This window comes from Hyalella azteca, unplaced genomic scaffold (assembly GCF_000764305.2).
Source record: "Hyalella azteca isolate HAZT.00-mixed unplaced genomic scaffold, Hazt_2.0.2 contig13460, whole genome shotgun sequence".
In the NCBI taxonomy this organism is placed as follows: domain Eukaryota; kingdom Metazoa; phylum Arthropoda; class Malacostraca; order Amphipoda; family Hyalellidae; genus Hyalella; species Hyalella azteca.
Window position 1 is genome coordinate 119,211 of NW_025943383.1, and position 5,347 is coordinate 124,557.

The window sequence follows — 5,347 nt, forward strand, 5'->3', positions numbered from 1 at the left end:
TACTGGTGAAGCAGAGCACAAATAAAGAGAGGAGGAGGTCAGAGGATAAGAATTACTAGTAAACCTAATTTCGTTGCTTTGTGTTGTATTTATATGAAGATATTTTCGTTTAAGCTGATTTTTTGTGGCAAATTTGGAAACGATTAATGATAAAGATAATTGTCAAACAGCCTTTTTCTAGTTAAATCAATGCCAATGCAACAACCTGAAGCAATAAAATAAGTAAGTAATTCTTTATTCCATGTTAGTATTAAGACTTCAAAATTTTTAAACTAAAAAATTGAGGTACATAGAAAAAAATTTATAACGAAGATAGGACTGTGGATAGGTCAAAGCTGACTAAGACAAAAGATTGAGAGATTAATACAAAACACTACTCGCGCTTCGGAGCTAAAATACGCTTGAAAGCGAAATTTTTACTCAATTCCAAGCGAAAGTTTCCCAGTAGTGTAACAAATGAACAGTATTACCAGTATGAAAAGAGAGGGATTCATCTGATAGCAGACAAAACTCTTTTATAGTATTAATGACTTGAGTGGCTAGCTCTTCAGCAGTTCCTCCAGCAAGTTCATCACCAATTGAATGCTCCCCAGTACAAGAGTAAACCTTAGGTGCTCCTATTGGTACAGCTTTCTTCACACCATAGCAATAGATCGCGGTAGAACGCAATAGATCGCGGTAGAACGCAATAGATCACGTTAGAACGCAATAGATCACGTTAGAACGCAATAGATCGCGTTAGAACGCAATAGATCGCGTTAGAACGCAATAGATCGCGGTAGAACGCAATAGATCGCGGTAGAACGCAATAGATCGCGGTAGGACGCAATAGATCACGTTAGAACGCAATAGATCGCGTTAGAACACAATAGATCGCGTTAGAACGCTATAGATCGCGGTAGAACGCAATAGATTACGTCAGAACACAATAAGTCATGTTAGAACACAATAGATCATGTTAGAACACAATAGATCATGTTAGAACACAATAGATCATGTTAGAACACAATAGATCATGTTAGAACACAATAGATCACGTTAGAACACAATAGATTGACAAGTTTTTTCAGCAGTAGCATTGGGCTTGCCAGACGTATGCACATTGTGATCGGGTGACAGATACAAACAATCAAACAAGCTGAAAATGGGCGCGGTGACAGCGGGGCTGATCATGCAATCTATAGTTTATGGTCGGTCATGGCTGCCTGAGCCATAGTTTATGATCGGCCATGGACGCCAATTTAAGGTCGATGTGGCTGATGGAGAGCTTGAAAAGACGCTGATATCTCGAGCTAAAAGGCCCTACTCTACAGCCTGGAGCGTGGGAGGTTGTCTGCCGGAGGCTGCGAGCCGCTCCTCTAATTTAAGGTCGGCGTTCACAAAACTCAAATTACTAAGGTAATTTAAAATTGATATGTAATTGCACCATGGCTCCACGCGACAAAATTTTTTCTCGCTTTGAATCACCGACATGCGGAACAGCCTCCCCGATGACATCGTTGGAGCTCCAAGTATGAACACGTTCAAGAACAGACTAGATAAAGCTATGGAAAAATATATGTTCAGATTTGAAATGCCTAGCTCCTTATCAAACCCGGTGGAAGTCTAGTAGCTAGGTACTTCAAAGTTCAAACTATCGCCAGTTATGAAAAGATCCGGTCAAATGACACGAGTTTAGATCTATTAACAAGGCACGAAAAGGAAAAGAATCGGCGACAGGCCACATCAGGCCTACATTTCAGCGCCGACATCATTATGTTGTGTTATGTTAAGTAAGTTATTCTGGAGTGTACTGTAGGTGCAGTATTAAGGTAGTAAAACTTACTTCAAAAAATGCAACTTCGGGAAATGTATCATTGGTTGGAGCATTGCCAAAGGAAGTCTCATCAGATACATTGTCACACTCAAAGCTCATTTTGAGATTTTGTTGCAGAGAAAAACCCAAGCCGGGGACAGGGGGTGGACAAACGTCAAGTCTCTTGTTCGCTTCACCTCACTTCCTAAGTTCCTACCCAAAATCCTAAACGCTGGATAAAGAATTCTGTCTTTGAAAATCAGAATATCGAAAAATGCTATGCACGAACAACATTCAACCATGCAATATAAAAAGTTTAAAATATGAGGATTTTTGAAATTACTATTTCTGCGAATAAATGGTAAGTAAATTATTTCCAGCTTAAACCACTTATCAACTCACTGACACCAAAATGCAGAAGTCTACTCTGGTAACGTTAATAACATAACATAACATAGTGATGTCGGCTCTGAAGTGTAGGCCTGATGTGGCCTGTCGCCGATTCTTTTCCATTTCGTGCCTTGTTCATAGATTTCGTCCAGCAGGCGAGTCCAATCGTTCAACGTAGATAATAAGTTAGTGGTGCAGGATCTGCCGGCAATAAAACCATGTTGACAATCTGATATGAGATGGTGAGCAGTCAAGTGATCCTCCGGAGTCAAGTGAATGACCTCCGGACAAGTATATGGCTGGACTTGGAATTGAAATTGGGTGCGTGCTGACCTCCGGTCAAGACCTTAAAATCGGTCATTCACGCTGCATAAAAGCTATTTTAATAGCGTCACACTGCTTAAAAGTTCACGTCACACGCAGCAGCTAACAAAAAGTTCAATTAACAAGAATTCACAACAATCCCAAAAGACCAAAACATTCAGTTATGCATGTCGACATTAAAAAAAAAAACAGAAAAATCCCACCTTCCACTCTCTCAACCCTCCGCTCCTCAAGACCTCACTCTTATCATCCTCATCTCCCTCATCCTCCACACGTTTTCCAAATATCTCTTCACTCTTTCAAACATAGCTACAGACAGACCCACAATCATTGTCATCCACTCTTCGCTTGTTCTCTCATGCCCCACTTCGTCAATCTCACCTCCCTCATTTGGAATCACCTCCATCATAGACTGTCATTTTCTCTCATATGCCCCACATTCCATCAACAAGTGCTCTACAGTTTCCTCCTCATCCCATGACACATAAAACATTTATCTTCAATCCTCTCATTCCACCTGTATGTACGTCAATTGACTCAATTCACACCAAGTGCCCCTGCCCTCACACATAACAGAAGGTCCCCCTTAACTCTACTACCATCATATCATACATTCATATTTTAGCTTCGCTTTCATCTGATACAGTCTAAGAGTGTCCTATCCCTACGTTCCTTGCTTCCTCATTTTCAGCCCATAGTCGTGCACTCGTTTATTTATTTCTCTTTTCCACTCTTTTCATCCCACTCTATCCCAATTTCACCTCGTACTGTCACCACCCATTCGTTATTTGGCCCAGCAGGTCCATGGCGCACCCATGCTTCATGCATACCACACTTACGCACCAATGCATCACATCTACATGCCCATTTGCTCACTTTTATGTTCCGCACATACGTCTTTCGTACCCAACGTTCATCGTCCCTTCGTCCGTTCATCGGCCAACGTTCATTCGTCCAACGTTCATCGTCCAGTCCTTCTTTACACCTCAAAACTGATCGCATTTTTCTCTCCTCAAAGGTACTCAATCCCATGTCCCCTCTCAGGGCCTCAAACTGCAGCATACAAAGGCACGTTTATATCTGTGGACAGACATGCGGCCAGTCTCTCGGCTGATCTCCAAAATTATACACATACACAGCGTTTATGAAATATCTCATATGGTAATGAACGTTACAAAACGTAGCTTAATTAAACTTTACAAGTGATTTTTTAAGACGTAATGGTGATGGCTAGAACGGGTAAAATTTTCAATTTCACCTTCATTCGCGAGTTACGCGGATGTACGGCGAAATGACCGGCGTTTCTGGAAAGTTTCATTGACCATGATATTGAAATATATCATAAACTAAAGGAAATAGTTCAATGAAACCTTACACACGTATTTTTTTAGGACGGTGATGACTAGCCCGTGTGAATTTTTTCGATTTCACCCTCGTTCTCGACTTATTCGTTCAAACGTGGAATCCAATACATGAGCGTTGTTATACATAAATACACATATTCACTTAGCATAATCCTGTCAGTACAGTTGCCTTTTTTGTTATGTTCGTGATCCGCACCTCTCCCCAATAACTTGATGAATTTCTTATTCATTCGGATTTCGCGTCATATGTTGTCATTTCTCATTTATTTCTCATGTTATTATTAACAATAGATGGAGTACGTATTCGTAAACTTTAACCAACTCGTACGTAAGTTTAATGAGCAGATTTAGAGTAGGGGTTCACTTTAATGTCGCATTCTGGGCAGGCATTCACAACAACTCGCTTTGCCGAGTCTGCTGTCACTAACCGAGCGCGAAATACATTCGTCGTCATTTGCTTACTCGGTGTCAGTGATTGTAGCACTAACATCGCCGTGCCCTCAGTGGGAGCGGGCCCACTTCATTTTGTATAGCCGATTATCGCTTAATTATGGTAACGAATTAGTTGCCAGTATTCGCCTACATTTTATTATAAAATTATTGCGTAAACGATTAATGACTTAATCATGAGATACATATGAGAATGATCACTGGCAGTAATGAGTAAAACATACTTTCAGTTTAAGTGTTGCATTCACGGACGATCCAACTTTGAACTCGGCACACAAAAAAATCAAATAAAAATGTTTCATGTTGTCTAGACGATCGAAAAATGCACTTTTCTGAGACCTTCTGTGCTGGTCATACGCAATTTTTCTAAGTAAATTTGAAGATTTGTTATGTAAAATTTCATGTTTTCTCGACGTTTCAGCTAATTTTTAGCCTTTAATTTTTCTGAACGTGGTCCGGCCCTTGGTTGAACTATATAAGGTTGACCCACGCGGACATCCGGCTTTCAGTTCAGCATTTTTGTTACGTCACTGAGATCAAAAAACGTAAACAATCTCGTTATTCCCATGACAGATTGGTTGACTGGTTAGTGGCTTGATCGCATTTCGGTGATTGGTTAATGCTCATGACGTCACTGAGATCAGTGACGTCACAGGCGAAAAACAAACTACATCGGCAAAAATGAGCATCTCATTGGTCAACCTTATGTGAACTGCAACCAGGGTGGCCCAGTGGTTGCAGTTCAGAGTACCAAGATTGGAGCAGAGAGGCGCGGGTTCGATCCCAGCTCTGTGCGCCAGTTTCTGGTCAGAATCGGCGAGGAGGCCGGGCGGTTAAGCACCTGTCTCTTATACACATCTAGATGTGTATAAGAGACAGTTATCGACCNAGTGAACTATAATATGCTGAATTATGATAAAAGAAAATTGTTAGTTTCTTGTAATTGTATATAAAATATTCTGTTTACTCTATAGCCTGTCTCTTATACACATCTAGATGTGTATAAGAGACCAGTACATGATTT